This window comes from Ambystoma mexicanum, chromosome 5q (genome assembly GCF_040938575.1).
Source record: "Ambystoma mexicanum isolate Mex_15411 chromosome 5q, UKY_AmexF1_1, whole genome shotgun sequence".
NCBI lineage: Eukaryota > Metazoa > Chordata > Amphibia > Caudata > Ambystomatidae > Ambystoma > Ambystoma mexicanum.
In genome coordinates this window covers 683,090,844-683,108,704 of record NC_090933.1, presented here as the reverse complement: position 1 = coordinate 683,108,704, position 17,861 = coordinate 683,090,844, and positions in this window count along the sequence as shown.

The following is a 17,861-nucleotide window of genomic DNA, read 5'->3' as shown; positions in this document are numbered from 1 at the left end:
CTCGCTGGAAGCATGTGCAGTGGTCAAAACCTTACCCTAACATACCCAACCTATCCATAACCTCTCCCGAAACCTCATTCCAGTTTCCCTACTTCCCCCTTCCTATCCAACCATCGTCACCCTAACCCTCCTTCCCTGCTGGGGTTGCGGAGCCCTGTATAAGCATCGACTTGAAGCAGGTCCCAAAACCGCAGTGGGGGTGGTTCGTTCATGCCACTCCTGCGCCTCGGAACTGTAGACTCTGTCACAGAACTGTATGCAAAGTTATGTTATTTTATGAGTTGTGTTGTGATGTAACAGACACATGAACCCTCCATAAGTAGCATTTTCTGTAAAATCGGGAATTGACGCGATTCACGGATGATGGTTTGAGGGCCACTTTTTTGAGGCGAGGGGTGGGCCACTTTTTTGAGGCGGGTGGGCCACTTTATTTTGGGAGTCCGGGCCTATTTCTTGTCCCATTCCGACCCTGCCTTGGGTACCAGCAATGTGCTCAATTTCACAAACATTTAATTTTCTCATTGATCAGGAAGAAGTCGCGACGGTATCAGCTATTGCCAGATGCATGGTGTGTGCTAAGGAATCACTTCTTGCCAAGAACGTGGGGGGCAGAGTCTCATCATCCAGACTTGCATTGTGGCATACCAGACTGGCCAGACCGTTGTCCGTGCACAGAGACATGTGTGGCATCCAGAGATTCTTCCCTCAAGTGTTCTTCTGTGATTTCCTTGAAACACCCCCAGGAGCCACGCCTCGCCACGCCTCGCCATGGGAGCATGTCAAGGGAAAGGAAACCGCTCAGAGAATGATGAAAGCGACAACTATGTCCAGATGTCTGCTGTGAGACCAACACACCAGCAAAGGAAACAGCTGACCCTCCAGTCGCAAAGCCTGATTCAAGCCAGACACAAGATGAAACATGCCTACTCTCAAACCCAAGCCCCAAGGAGCTTCCACAGGCGAGGCTAGTGATGGATACCTCTGGTTCCAGGAGTGCATGTCATAATGAGCCAATGCCCATGTCCTTACAGAAATCTGACATGCACATTTGGTTTCCTTCACCACTTTGCTTCCTAACGCACATCAAAAGAAGCTTAGCAGCAAACCCAGAGCTCAAAAAGCCTGTTATTTTGCGAAATCCGATACTACAGGTATCACCATCAGGGTCCATAGAACTGAAAATATACTGCACTATACCTCAAGGTACAAGTTTGTGCACACAGCATATGTACGTATTGGATGACCTCCACTTGCAAATCACTGTGGGTAACAAAGGCAGATAAATACTTCTAGGAACACCAATTTAAACTATGGACGGTTTCCACGTGTGGTTACCCGCTCAAGATCACACAGTAAAAAGCGCATTGGGTCAGAAAATCAGGAGCCAAGCTATGCTGGTTATTAATTGCTAATGGATTCTGAAAGAATCCCTTGTCTTACCTTAAAACTATTGCCAGTAAGGAATTTGAATTAACCTGAATATCTCACATTAAATACATGCATTCAGGGGGCGTGGCTAGGCAATACGCCATGCGGTCGTGTTTCCCCTGAGCTCCACGCCGTACCGCCCAAGCCATGCGATTTCTTCCTTTTAATAGAAGGATTTTCGCCCTACGATTTACCCAGAATGAATATGACATGCAGTCAAGGCAATCGACGAAGTTCCGAGGCTTAAAATCCCTCGGATGATGCAGTTTCGGACAAAGGTACTTGTCGGCAGGAAAGATAAAAATGGCGGTGCGCGCCATCCCGGACATCCCCTTAGAGGAAGATCCCTTGGCTAAGCTGTGACGCTGCTGGGGTCCCTGCGACTCGCTGTGACAGTAAAACTGAACAGAGAAAGAAGACCGGGTGGATGGCAGAGAGCCCCGCAGGTATGGTGAGACCAGACGGGGATCGGGACATCAGCAGAAGAGTCTCCAGAGAGGAGGAGGAGTGGTGCCGGGGACGAGATTAGCCGGGCTGTATGTCAGGTGGCGGGAGGACCCTGCAATCAGCACAGGAAGGACGTCGAGGGGAAGGTGAAACCCTGCTGCCCCTTCAGTCCCGGCAGCAGCGCGACGTGTCCCCGTAAGAGTCTCGCCGCGGGACGAAGAGCGGTTGAAAAGCGGTCTGGCCCCGGGAACAGCGGAGGCTCCAGGTCTCGTCGGACAGCGGAGTGGAGGTGGGTCCCTGTGGCGCCGCTGGGCCTGTGGGCTGGCTGGCATCCGGCTCCGGCGCTGCAGCGAATAGAACCCACATCAGCACGGCCAGAGTTTCAGGGTTGGGGGGGAGTCCCCACCGCCTCATTGGGACTCACAGGACGGTGGGAAAGGAGGGGGATCTGCGCTGCTCTGCTGGCTCTGGGAACCAGGTAGCGTCCGGATCCACAATGAGGAGGCCCCCCACCAGCATAACTAGAACGTTTAAAAGGAAGGGAGCCCCCACTGCCTCTTCAGCCTTAATCTCTACGCGGCGCCAGCCCCCGGAGGAGAACAGCCGGGACAGAGAGTGCTGGGGTTTCCCCCTGCAGCCTAAAAGTTGCCGAGAGGCCGAGAAGGCCCATAAGGCTCCTGGAGGGGCTACCCACAAAGCAGTGAAGACGCCTCGAGAGCCGAAAAGAGGATCACGAAGAACCTAAACCTTGGTGAGTGCTGGGCCCCTGGGCACGGAGCGAGTACAGAGCGGGGACTGTGATCTGGGACTGCGGGGAGCCTCATCCTCAAGAATAGAGCCGGGGAGAGAGACCCGGGGAACAGATTCATTACAATATCACCAAAGTCTCTCACTTTCTGTAAGGCACACAATAGCACTAAAGCACGCGCTGCAAGCTCCTGCATGCCTCTTCTTTCGGGTGTTCCGGGTGGCCCTGGGAAGCCAAATAAGCGACACCGGCAGTCCCGACAGGGGACGCCCAAAATTGCGGGCAAAAAGACAACACACGGCATCCAAGCATAACAACTCAACCCGAAGATCCGTCTCTTGCAAACATTATCACGGCTGAAATCCACCCGGCCCCGGCCCCGAATCTGCCCGCAAATATGTCGGTGTCCAGGGAAGACTTAGAGGGGATGTTTAAATCTTTTAAACAAGACATCACCCAGGAAATTAAGAAAGAAATCGAGACCTCAAAGGACTCCCTGGCTCAATCTCTTGCAGACCTCACGGCCCACCTTGGGGGACTGGAATCTAGGGAGAATGTTACTTGTGTACAATCCCACGACAGCAAAGCCTTGGCGGGAAGAGTAAAGGCCATTGAGGAGCACCTCGAGGACATTTGGGCAAAACAGGCTGACCTAGAAAATAGGTCAAGACGAAACAACGTGCGCCTCCGCGGGGTCCCCCGGAAGATTCCCGACCGAGACTTGGCAGAATACATTGAGACGCTGTTCAGGGCCCTCCTGAAACTGCCACCAAACGAAGACTTAAAGCTAGATAGAACCCATCGAGTGTACTCCTCGGCCCAAATGAGGAAAAATCTACCCCCAGACGTGCTCACCCAGGTGCAATTCCACCGCCAGAAGGAAGATATTATGGCAGCAGCCAGGGGCTCAGACTCAATACGATTCCAGGAAGAGAGGATCCAACTCTTTCAAGATCTGGCCCCCTACACTTTGGCACGCAGACGGCGCCTGCAGAGAGTGACGTCCTAGTTCAGGGCCCGAAAGATCAGATATCGGTTGGGGTTCCCATGTAAGCTGATGTTTGAACTTCACAACCAACATCATATAATCTCCTCGGACGAAGAAGGGAAAAGCCTGATGGGGGAGACACTCGAAGAGGGGGACCTTAACCCACGATCCCAGGAGGGGAATGGCTCTGCCCTACCCCCGCCGTCAAGGGCTGGGCGGGGGAGGTCCCGGCGCCAGCCCACAGCCCACTACAGCCCCAGGCCAAGAACCCAAGTCAGGGAAAACAATCAAAGCCCCTGAAGAGTCTTCGCCCCCAGCATCAGCAAAGGGAAGGAGCGGGCAGGATGAGGGATCCCGTACAACATTGGAGGCCTCTCTATCGACACTTGAATGTGTCCATGAATGCTTCACCTGTAGCCTGCATCGAGGTAACGGAAAGGGAATAATCCACTTCGACTGAAGCTCTGAACAACTAGGTTACTCCCTTTCCGCCCACAAATTCATGTTTAGCTCGACTTCGGGCATCAAAAATTCTGCCTAACTAGATGGCTTGGGCACCGGAATGGAAGGCGCCCGACGTATTTTGTACTTGGTTTAAATTACCTTGGGGACTAAGAGTAATGCAATTTTTGATTAAAGTAGCTTGCTTATGTGGCATCATTGGTTTCTATTTTAAGTTTTTCTTTGAGTTTTTTTTGTGTACCCCTATCTTGCACCTGGTAGGGGGAGAGTATGTTTTGCCTCACCACAGTCCTCATCCCTGTTGCACCGCAATGTTTGATCTAAAAAGACATCCTAATCCTGAGCTGGTTGGGAGAGCCAGTTTAAAGCCAAAACCTGAGCGATCATGCCATGGCAACCCCTAGTTATAAATTCATCTCGCTCAATGTGTAAGGTTTGAACTCCCCCTTGAAACGCAAAGCACTCCTTCATAGACTTAAGTCCTTAGACGCCTCATTTCTGTTCCTTCAAGAGACCCACTTACAACCGGCTGATGAGTTCTGGCTAAACGATAGGCTCTATCCCACCAAAGTTTTGCCTCAAGTGGGTTGAAGAAACGAGGGGTTGCCATCCTGGTGCGCAAGGGGATTTCCTTAAAGACCCAGGGAGTGGTTCGAGATGAGGAGGGAAGGTTTCTGCTGATCATTGCCATACTAGATGGCCGTAGGGCTACACTGGTCTCCATCTACGCCCCGAATACTAACCAAAACCAATTTTTTATGAAGTTGTTAAAAGCTTTGTATGACCATGCAGAGGGGTTCTAGGGGGGGATTTTAATGCAGTGATCAACCCCTTAATTGACAAAACGTTACCGCCAACAGTGAACGATGGGAACAACTTCAAGTCTCTCACCTCACTGCTGAGAGATCATTGCTTGATCGAGGTATGGAGATATTGCCATCAGGAAGAGAGGAATTACACATATTTTTCAGCAGTTCACGGGGGATTTTCGAGGCTAGACATGTTTTTTATTTCCGACTCTATGATCCAAAATGTACTGGAAGTGGACATACTCCCTGAAGCATTAGCAGACCACTCCCCAGTTTCACTATCTATAACCCCCCTCCGAAGTGTCCCCCCCCCCACGAAACCCCCCTGGAGGCTAAATGACTTCCTGCTAGATGACCCTTTGATCTGCACCCATATCAGGGAAACCATGGAGTTATACTACAGGGAGAATGACACGGGGGACGTGAGCTGGGGTACGATTTGGGAAGCAAGCAAAGCGGTACTCAGGGGTCATCTAATAGAACAGGCAGCACAATGTGGGAGAGCCAGGAGATTGTTGCGGGAGCAGTCAGAAGAGGAAGTACTTAGACTTGAAGGAGTGTACAGAGGAAAACCCTCCCGACGTTCACTACAAGACCTGAGGATGGCAAAAAAAGCACTCGAAGCACATCACATGGGGAAGGCGGCCTATGGTATGATGCGCACCAAACAATTCTTTTACACAAAAGGAAATAAATCTAACAAACTATTGGCGGCCAAATTGGGCAAACAGACTAAACAAAACAGAATAGACTTCCTGCGAGATAAATCAGGCAAAGGCATGTACTCTGAGGAGGGTAAATGTTGTATTATAGAAGAATTTTTTAAGGAACATGCGATCCCACATAAAGGGGACTCACAGTGTGTTAGAGAGTTTATATCCAACGCGGACCTCCCACAACTGCTACAACCTTCACTAGACTCCTTAGAAGCCCCAATTTCGATGGAGGAAGTTGAGTTCGCCATCAAAGCCCTGCCCATTGGCAAGGCTCCGGGCCAAGACGGATTCACAAACAAGTTTTACAAAACCTTTGCAAAAGAACTCACTCCGCACCTCACAAAACTATTCAACACTATATGGGAAACGGGTTCTGTCACACAATCTATGGCTGAATCAAACACAACCTTACTCCTAAAACCCGGAAAAGACCCAGCGGATTGTGCTTCCTACCGACCCATAGCCTTGCTCAATACCGACGCCAAGTTGTTTAGTAAAATCATAGCGCGACGCCTGGGAGAGGTGTTACCGGCACTAATAGACAGGGACCAGACAGGCTTTATCCAGGGGCGAGCGGCCCAGGACAACATTCGGAGAGCGATAGACCTAATAGCGCTAGCTCCCTCCATACCAGGGCCCCTTTCTTTGCTATCCCTAGATGCCCACCGGGCCTTCGATACCATGTCATGGGACTACCTACACCTGGTTCTGAAGGGTTTTGGTTTCGGCCCACAATTCTCGAAATTGGTTCTAGCCAACTTCCGGACTCCCTCCACCCAAATACGAGTCAATGCTCACTGGACACCACAGATACCCCTCGGCAGAGGGACCAGGCAGGGGTGTCCCCTGTCGCCTTTGGTTTTTGCGCTAGCAATGGAACCATTAGCCCAACATATTCGCCTTCACCCCGACATTCAAGGGTTCAAGGTAGGAGATCAGAATCACAAAGTAGTGCTATATGCGGACGATGTGCTCTGTTTCTTGAGAGAAACCCGAACCTCGATCCCCCCGCTCATGAGCCTGCTCGATAGTTTTGCGCAGATTTCGGGCTTCACAATAAACATGGCCAAATCAAAGGGCCTGAACCTATCTGAAACACCTGAAGTGCTAAATGAACTACAAAACACTTTCTCCCTTAGCTGGGTAAACTGTAAAATAACATACCTTGGGGTACACCTGACCTCCTACATACTCGGGACTGGCAAGAGCCAATATCCCACCGCTGATAAAGGACGCGAAAGAATCTCTACTAAAATGGGCCCCCCAGGAGATCTCATGGCTGGGACGCATAACAGCAGTCAAAATTACCTTGCTACCCTGGCTTCTTTATGCATTCCAGGCTCTCCCAGTCCATATCTCAGAGCGAGATTTACAAGACTTGCAGAAGGAGATATGTAGATTCATCTGGCAGCGGAAAACACCTAGAATTCAGCACAAGATCCTCGTCAGAAGTAGGCAGCTTGGAGTTTTAGGGCTCCCCTCCATCTTAAGATATTACCGAGCAAGCCAAATTGCCCCCATCCTGAGCTGGGCCATCCAAGAGAATCCCCCCCCGAAAACCTTGACCTTCATCCAATGTAACGAGAAATTTTGCCTCCCCGAATCCGAAAGATTTAGACATATACAACTCAGGCATTGGACCACCAACCCAACCTTAAAAAAGGCCGCCACCAGACCTCCCACAGGCCTAGAAATAACGGTCTCAGAAGGACAACGGTCACACAAAGTGGCTACGTGCTATCGCCTCCTAGAAAATGTTCAAGAGAAAGGAAAACTTTCCTACATGTTGGCTTGGGAGAGGGAGCTGGGGAGAGAGATAGCTCCAGAATCATGGCAGAGAATCTGGGACAGAGCCTATAGGTCCTCTAGATGCACAACTGTCAGGGAATGCGCATTTAAGATATGTTATCGATGGTACTTTACGCCGCACAGGCTACACGCAATGAATGTAGATTACCCTGAGGTATGTTGGCATGGTTGTGGGGCAAAAGGAGGCTTGGGGCACATGTAGTGGCATTGTCCGATCATTCAATCCTTTTGGTTGGAGGTTAGGTCCAAAATTAAGGACATCTGTGGAACCCTTCTCCCCATGGACCCATTAGTGATGGTGTTGGGCGACACCCCAGATGACGGATCCTACCCGCAGTCGGGTCCCAGAGCGAGACTAATCACACAGCTATTGATGGCGGCCCGCCTTACCCGCGCGCGATTTTGGAAAGAACTGGAGGGCCCTCACATCGCACACTGGTGGGTTAAGGTTTGGGAGCTTCTGGGAATAGAGAAGCTAACGGCTGCATTGGAAAATCGGACTAACAAATTCCAGAATATCTGGGGCCCATTCCTGGACCATGTGAGGAGAAGGAACACCTGTTCTTCCAACCCAGACTGGTAAAATACCTCCTTCAGCCTTGAATAGTTGGGGAAGGGGAACGAAAGAAGGACCCACCGGCTTGAAAGTAGAATGGGGGAACGTTGCAGGGCACTGGGGGTAGTACCCGGAACTAATGGTGGCGCTGGTGAGGAATTTCTTTTTTTTTTCTCTTCTCTATTATTGTCTTTTTATCTTCTCTTTTCTTGTCCAATGCTACAGAACACAAAGCTACAATACAACAACGTTGAGGGTTACTTATGTATTACACTCACTAGAAGAATCATAAAAGTGTTAAAATGAAATGTTGATGCATTGTTAATTTAATTGAAGTTGGAAGCACAGTGACTAATGTTGAATTTTATGTATTTTATGAATTTCATTGGCCGACCTAATGGATGAGTCATTGGGGTGGATGACCGCCTAATTGTAATCAAGTAATATTGCCACTGATTGGTTCGTTAATACTTATGAATTACACTCACTAGAAGATTCATAAAAGTGCTAAAATTAAATGTAGATGCATTGTTAATTTAATTGAAGTTGGAAGCACAGTGACTAATGATAAATTTCATGAATTTCATTGGCCGACCTAATGGATGAGTCATTGGGGCGGATGACCGCCTAATTGTAATCAAGTAATATTGCCACTGATTGGCTCATTAATGAATTCAATGTTTATCGATGTTTCAATAAAAAGATTTTGACAAAAAACAAAAAAATACATGCATTCATTCATGCATTCTTAACTATGTCCAATTACAATATATTGGACTTATCCTGAATACTTCACTGTTAAATACATATATTCATGTATTGCCATAACCGCTAACTCTTTTGAAGTGTGATGCAGTTATTTATTTGATTCTTTTTGTAGCACCTACAACATGTTTCTAGCGGCTCATGTATTTACCAAGCAACTCATTTACTTTTGCATGCAGTAATCAGTACTCACCATTGCTAAGATGTGTATGCTTTATTTTTGCCACCAATATAGGCGGCCTGTTTTGCAAATGTAGCTCCTAGAAGGTTTCATGACGGCTTCACAGTGCTACAAATCTTTGATCTGTGACAACTGTCTTGAGGGGGGTGACATGAAAACAAGCCCAATTTAAGACAGCTTTTCATATCTCATGCTGCCTGTCGCCTGTGAAGCAATGAAGACTATAAAAGACAGCTTTTGCATATCTCATGCGGCCTGCAGCCATTGATAGCCAAAAAATGTTCGTCAATTATACAGCACACTTTTGCACAGAAGGTTAATGTGAACACTTGCTGGACAAATGCTCTTAGGCTCACTGAGGTCCAGGAAGTGGTGCCTGTTCTGGTAGATGAGCAAACCACAAACGACACACTAACTGCACACTAGTAGGTGTGAGCGTTGACTTCACACCATTAGGTGTTATCTATGAAGCAGCTGGTGGACTTTACAAGGGGAAGTGTTATATCTGATAAGGATTTGCAAACAGACACATTGCTTACATGCGCCCAGTTAAGGCCCATGCAATGCCATACACAGTACTAAGTAACAAGTGAGAGAGATGTCTATTCACAACAGATATGTGATGCAGAGCTCCACTAATGCCATAACGTGCAGTGAAGGCATTCCCTGAGAGGTGGGAAAACCCACCTAATGTAGTTTTACATAGGAGACCTAGTTCAGCGAACACAGTGACACATTCAGTCCAATGCTTTACTGTTCCAGATAGCAGATATGACGAACGCACACGGGCAGGGGAAACATGTTCCTTCATACATATAAGGCCCGAGCAAAAATGGGAAAAGGGGGAACATCAGCAGACTTGCCAGGGCATTGAGGCCTACAGGGCTGGGGAAGAGTGAAGAGCAGAGGAGTCCAGAGCAGAGCAGCAGCATATAGGAAGGAGACAGCCGGGCCCAGCTAAGCAGATCTCGGCAAACCAAGAAGGAGCCGTTTCATTTGAAGCACACTCTGCTCTAAATGTGAGTGACGGGTGGGGGCTTGCTGCATGCATGGAGACTGATGGTGTGTAGTATAGTGTAGTATAGCTTCATGAGACATAGGTTACATTTGCTGTTAAACACCACGTGTTCTATTATTTATCTATTCAAACTTGCTCTTTTCCCACATGGCAATCTTGTTCATAGGTGTGATGTTATGTGATGTGATGTTATGTTTTATCTGCTTTTGCTTTAGCTTGTTTAATGAGAATAAGAGCCCTCAGAACATATGGGGTTATATTAAATGCATTAACATAATAATTCCTGTGCAAAGTGTATGATTCAGAGTAATGCGTCAGAGTGGTATCTCTTTGAGTCCAAGAACTTTACAATTCCTGGCTGTATATGTTTAACCATGTTGATAAGCACAAAACCTAGGCAGGCCTGTCTTTTAGTGCTGAGACACAGCCTAGGGTGAATTTCCACATGAATGACTGAAGATCAAGAGTCTATTTTCAGAGCCTCAAATGAGGTCAAGATAAGAGGCTCATGGTCACGCCTAACTCTTAGGCAATCAAGTCATAGCATCCCAACCAGTAAATGCTGATGAACTGTTCTTTTCCAGGATAGTCATGAACCCATCGGCTTGTTATCCGTCATGGAAACAGCAACACAAACCATATTTCAGACTTCTGGTCTAAGTGGGTGGGTAATCGTCATACATATAAACCCAAATGCATAATCTCTTTGCATCCTGATATTATATTAAATCATCACATCATCCATACATGAATTCAATTACTCGGGTGGGATACTCCTTCGCCTCTGTGTCTTCAATAGAATTATGACTTTATGTAACGTAGGTGTGGAAAATCTGAATTCTATGTCAAGAACCGGAGGCTCGGATTATGCTTATTCAAAGCTTACTTACCACCAATGTTGCCACCTTTTCTACTGGCTTGAAATAAAATGTTTTGAAGGTCGACTTGTTCGACCAGTCTGCTACCTTCATAATGTCCTCCAGTCTGGCTCCTGCATGAAAAGCCTTTGAGGCCATCGCCCCTCTCACTGAATGGGCCCCGTAACAATCAGTATCAACACCTGCTTGGGCCATAACCCATCTGATCCATCTTGCTAATGTAGCTAATGTAGCTGAGGCTACTGCCCCAAAGCAGCAATGAGTAGCTGTGTTATCCCCGTGGGTCGTAACTCTCCAGTCATTTTCTCATATGCTGAGATGCATCTAGCCGGCCATAACTTAAGGTGCTCAGGGAATGCCTCATATGAAACAGATCTCAAATAAGTTTTTGTTCTTCTCCTGAAGTGAAATGTTATTACCCGTGGGAGCAAGGCGTTCCTATTGACCTCTAACACTCTCACATCTGATACTCTTTTACATGACAATAAACAGAAAAGCATAGCCACCTTGGCTGATAATGCCTTTCTCGTTAGATCACTGTTGTCTGGCCATGGCGTGAACATTCTTAGGACCTTATCTACGGTCCACCCCTGGTCATATTTTATCCCTCAAAGGTCTGATTAGTCTAACACCCTTCAGAAGTCTACATATTAAAGGGCCCTCTCCCACTCATAGCCCTTCCATCTTAGGGTGGCCCGCTGAGATTGCTGAGCGTGCTGTGTTAATCATCCTATACGCTTTGTCCTGAGCTGCTAGTTGTGCCAGGAAATTGACTATGTGTACCACATCTGTTCCAGAGGAATTAACGTTCCTTTCCATGCACCAATTATGCCAGGTTGACCAAGCAGATCTGTATGCTTTTCTGGTCCCTGGGGCCCAGCCTTCCTCGATTATTTGTTCAGCCTCGTCCGATAGTCCTGGCCTGGACCAGGCTCCCCTGAAATTGTCTGTGCAATTTAGCTGAGGTTGCCTGTCTTCACCATTGGGTGTCCTCCCCCTGAGGGGTCCCTCACTATTAGCTCGAACCTCGGTAGGGCTATCGGATTGTCGTGTGACATCCTTAAGAGATCTGGGAACCATGCTTGACCCCTCCAGTATGGAGTAATCAGAACCATAGTTACTTGTTGTCTCCTCACCTGCGCCAGCGTTTTCTCGCTATCATTGCGAAGGGAGGGGACGCATATTCCGTACTGGGACCCCACTGTTGCAGGAATGCATCTATCGCTTCCGCCTCTGAGTATGGTCTCCAACTGAAGAACCGAGCAATTTGCCTGTTCAATCTCGACGCAAATAGGTCTGTCTTGAAGAGGCCCCATCTTGTCATTAATTTCTGGAATACTCTCTCGTCCAGCTTACGATCGCTGGCATCTCGGAGGAATCTGGAGTTCCAGTCAGGTATCTCATTTTGGCAACCCAGAAGGTATTCCGCCGTTGCTGATACTTCCCTCTGCAGACAAAGAGGCCAAAAGTCTTTCGCTAACAATGCTAACATCTTTGACCTTGTGCCTCCCAGTATGTTTATATAACGAATTGCGGATACGTTGTTCATCTTGAGGAGAATGCAACTACGTGCTTTCTCTTGCATCCGACATTTCACTGCAAAAGATTAGATCTGTCACACTCTGATCACTTCCGTGACTGCAGTGCCTCCTTCCTGGGTTTGATGAGCGGTGCGGTCGTCGGAACGTTTACGTTCATAACGCCTCGCCTCAAAGAACAAAGTTACAAATAAACGACTACTCTTAACTATCCTGTGGATATGCTCTGCCGCTTGTAAACCCTGCACTGCGCTCGCGCTATATATACGCTTGCTCACGCAGTCAAAATAAATACTTAATCATTAATCACATTCTCCATATGTAATGAAATTGAAATATACTTAAGTGGCTTCCCCAGCAGCAAAGAAAGAGGAGTTGTTAAGATGGTGGACAGGATTCATAGGGATGGACAGAGACTACTGGCTGATCAAGGTCACATGGTTGGAAGGACCAATAACATTAAGGACTACAAAAGACTCAAAACTTATGGAGATTGTAGTTTATCCGCATTTTGTGATGTTTACTGTTATTGTTAATGATGCTGCTAGAGAAGTAAAGTTAAATCAAGCATAATCCCATCCTCTGGGTCTTGACATAGAATATGAAAATGGCTATCTGCAGCTGTTTTTAAAGCAAGTCTAAACTTGCATGTGTAAACCTGTGTTGTAAACACAATGTTTGTCCGTTACCCATTGGGCTGCCAGCAGTAGAACAGTGCTAACGTATATTAGAGGGCTGCCAGAATTAGAACAGTGCTAAAGTATATTAGAGGTCTGCCAGCATTACAACAGTGCTAAAGTATATTAGAGGTCTGACAGCATTAGAACAGTGCTAAAGTATATTAGAGGTCTGACAGCATTAGAACAGTGTTAATGTATATCAGAAGTCAGGACATTTATTTCTGGGCATGGTGTCATGGGAGTGCCTATTTTGTGTGAAAGCCTGCATTTCCATGTGGGTGTTGTTAGTGGGTTCCCGTTCATTTTGATGGGCGACAGGGTTCCTCTTTTTCGCACCACCGGTACGAGAGAGTCGCATGAGAGACACATGGTATGCTCCAAACCGCAGGGGGGGCGAGCATACGCATGAGGTCATTCCACCTCAGATTTGGTGAGAGCTCCCCTGCTGGGGGACCTAGGTTGTTAGACCAGAAACGACTCTATAGCATGTATATTATGTTGGCCAGAAACCAATCGCATCATGTGACAAACATCGCAAACCTAAGGATCGTCAATGTAACCAGAGGGTGTCCATTTTGTGAATTGTCGGCCATTTGTTTTTTTCTTTCTGTCAAAACGCTTTGCAGATGTATTCTATGCTTCGAACTCACACACAGTGCGAGGCCACGGCCTGAATGCTGAAATACTAACACAGACAGGAATGTCAAACTGTGCAGAAATACATTGTTTTTCTCTCTCACTAAGTCCATGAAGTCGAGCAGAAGCCGCATCTAATCAGTAGTCCAGGTGCCGGGTTGTCTTGCAAACGCTGTAGTAAAAGGCAGTTAAAACATGAATTATATTCTTCTAGCGGTGCTCCTTCGCGGAGAGTGGTATTTTCTTCTTCAGAACTGTCTGACCCTTAACTCATGAACCGAGACACACAGATAACGTCATAAGGAATGTTTCCCTGCTAAGAACATGATATCTTTGCCGAGCTAGAGCTCCATGTTCCCCATAACAGAAAGCTGTCTCTGCTGCCTTTACTAGAATAACTATATTTAGACTAAATGAAGACTTGTCTTAACGTGTCATAATTGTCAATCACTGAACCCTAGCCTGTATGACATGTTTGTGGGCGGATCGAATTGCCTTCGTAAAGATTATGTCTAATGTATATATATTGCTGCTTGAGCGTTGCTCGCTCTTTCACATCTAACGGGGTCTGGGAACACACGTCGTGAGGCGTTGAGACCCGGTCGGCCGACACAGAATACTTTGTAATAAACCAGACTTGTTTGGAAAATGAACCTCGTATCTGACGTGTCACTCGAGTTTATGGTTATTGTGCCTTGGTTTCCATATGCTGTCTTTATGGCCTAGCAAATATGGCGCCCGAATAGGGACCCTCCCACTAATGCCCCATCGTATACGTTGAAGTCGAAGAAGGCAAGGATGAAGCCGTCGAGCCGGGATCGGAAGGTGTTCGGGGTGCCCCTGTAGAAGTGATGAGAGACTCCTCCGCAGATCTGTACACAGTCGATCCCTGATCGACGAGCAGCGCCCAGAGAGCATTGAGGCGAGGGTCCTGGAACGAGGCAGATTGAGCCAGACACGCAGTCACAACGATTCTTGGTTGCGTCTGTATACGGACGAATTGCGTCCTGAGTGACGAATTGATTGATCAGGTGAGTCGTGCCCTGATTCTTAAAAGTCCCTGGGGAGCATAAAGCCCTGTGAGGAAGAGAGACGGGAGAGAGACGCGAGAGAGGCGAGAGAGAGACGAAGGAGAGCCGAGGGAGAGAACGCTCCGGGATCTTCACGGAGGGCAGCCAGACCCTCTGTCCTGCCCGGGTGGCCGTCCCCTTCTCCGCTGGCAGTTTACCTCTCCCCTGCCGGTTCCATGACTTAAACTCGTGGCAAAAACAGCTGTGGATACAAAATATTGCGGCAAAAATGCTGTGGTTTTTCCTCCACAATCATGTAAAGGATGCGGGGGAAACCCCCACGGCCCCCGGACCCATTATAGCATTTATGGGAAGCGGGGGACACCCCCACAACCCCTGCTCCCCTTAAATGGTATAATGGGGTACACATTTACTGTGTCAAACCACAGCATTTTTTCCGCGATTTTTTTTGTTTTTTTTTTATTTATTTTTTTTACCGGCAACTTTTTTGCCGTGATTTTATTACCTGATACCCCCTGTCCAGGGTTGAGAGAGTATGCCAGATGCGGGATTTGAAAGAGCAAGTTGACGGTTACTGTGCCAAACCCGCCACCGTGGGTTTGGGACAGAACCGAGCTGCTTCCGCCGTGCTGCGTGTTAGCGGACAGGTAGGAGTAGGAAAGAGGGAGAAAAATGGGTACCGCCTACCGAGTGTGCCACTTACCTGGCAAACTTGTGGTTTTTCGACAGCCAGGCCTGAATGCCTGAGTCGCCAATATTCTGTCACAGTGAACTAGCAGAGGCCTTATTATCCAAGCTAGCTCCACCTCATGAGGGGTTGAGCGACGACATCGCCGACAAGTGGAGGGTGCTATTCAGATGTTCAGGTGTAAGGAAACGGGTGTCTCCAGAAGGGGCCAAGCAACCCGCTGGGGAGGAAGTTCCAACATTTTCCAGCGGCCTGTGCTTGGACGATTTATTGGTACTGTTAGAGGAGGATAGCTAGCTCTGGTGATCAGTCTGGTTAACAGTGTTCTACCCCTTTTTGGATCCTTGCACTTAGGCGGGTGACTGGGGGTAAAGTGGAGATTTCGCTATGCCAAGTACTTATTTATTTACTAAAGGTGAATGCATTTACTCCACGTGTGGTGCACTTGATGTCAATTACTTAGTTGTTTACCAAAGGTGAATGCTTTTATGTCCTGTGATGCGCATCTGATGTCAATTAGTGTTTACCAAAGGTGAATACTTTGACCCCCTGTGTGGCGCAGTTGATGTCAATTACTTATTTATTTACCAAAGGTGAATGCTTTTATGCCCTGTGTGGCGCACTTGATGTCAATTACTTATTTACCAAATGTGAATGTATTTATGCTCCGCATGACAACCCTGATCCCAATTATTTATTTACCAAAGGTGAATGCATTTAAGCCCTGTGTGGCGCACTTGATGTCAATTACTTATTTATTTACCAAAAGTGAATGTATTATGCTCCGTGGATAACACTGAGGCCAATTACTTATTTATTTAGTTAAGGCAAATGCACTTACGCCCATGTGATGCAATTGAAGACCTTAACTATGTTATCCTCAAATGTGTAATCAGTTCATGCCTAATGTACTGGATGACTTTTAAGTATTTATGTCTGTCAGTTACATGTAGAAGTGTGTTATCCTTTGTGTATTTAGAGGACTGGTTCTTACAAATTCAAATATATAAACAAAAGCTGTCCCAGCTTATCAAAAGAAGCAAGACTGTGTCTGTTCATTTAACCCAGTGCACTGGTATAGAGTCAAGTCTTCAGGGCTGACCTGCCATTCGGCCATTGCATGAGGGGCACTAAATCCACCCCCTGGGGTTCTCAGTTGCACATGTGTTCAGTAAGGTGGTAGTATCTCATACTTAGATCTCCTACAGGTTGCTGCTCACCTTTCTTTCAGAAAGCACAGGGAGAAGCACCTTACACATGCAGCACAGTAAGCTTAATAAAAATGAAATCAGTCCAAGCGAGTTTCAGGCAAGCTCCTTGTTCAGCAATTTAATGCAGACAGCTGGGGTAGTTTTCGCATGCTTCAGGAGCATAGTGTGCACACCAACTGAGCAAGCGAAGGCAAATGAAGTGAAACGGAAGTGAAGGCTGCTAACAATCACCTAAGTCCTCCAGGAACAATGGCAGCCTATACAAAGTAGCGTAAACGTGTTGTATGAAACCATTGAAAAACAGGAACAAAACTGTATTGTACATAAATGCTGAAATGAGTTCTGCCGAAACAGCGAAACGCCCCACCAATTCCACACTATAGTATTATGGTAAATCGGTGTTGACTGTTATGTTTGTATGTTTCTAACACTTTAACACGCTTTCTTTAGTTCCTTACTGACGCCATCTGTTAATAACTGACACCTTTTTACTATGGCCGCCACTTAAACGTCAGTTTGAGGTCATTTTGTTTCTTCTCATTCTTGAAGAGTGGAATGATTGACCCTTTTTCCTTTCCATGGCATTTCTAGTTGGTGACACGTGGTTGCTTTTCGTCCAATGCTTGGTTTGCTAGCCGGCCTGCCTGCACTTGTGCCTCTCTCTTTCGTTCCGGAGTCCTAGAGGTAAGCTGGTGACTGAGAGGTTTCCTCCCCAACTATTGTTAATTAGCTTTGCCCGTATATTGCATAAAAGCTTTGCATTTGTTCAGCGGCAAACAGGTCGACCACCGAGATATATGCCGAAGTGTCCTACTTATCCACACGTGTGCGCCTGTGCGGGGAGGGTGCTAGAGCGCGTGCAGGATATTTGTGCAAACCCGCACGGTTGATGTGGGAAAACTTTCATTCCGACTTATCCCCTCAGTTCAAGATTAAGGTAGTGAGAGCTGTGGTCTCGATGTGTATCAGGAAGACCGTCTTCGCATGTTTCTTTTTAGTCCGGATTCCCTTTAGACATAGGGGGAGGTGTTGTGCGCACAGGCTCACTCTGTGACCTGCGCGCACATTGGTCGATCTTACCCTATTTTCGCAACTCTGCTACCGTGCCTAACCAGGCTTTTCTTCAACTGTCTTCGGGATGTGTTCGAATGTTCATCAGAATAACGTGCAACAGTGGGCTTCCTGCTGTTGTATGGATGGAAATGGCGGCGAGTCCGTGTCCAGTGACCTGTTGTCAACGGTATTCTGTGTCTTGACTCCTCCACCCTTGCA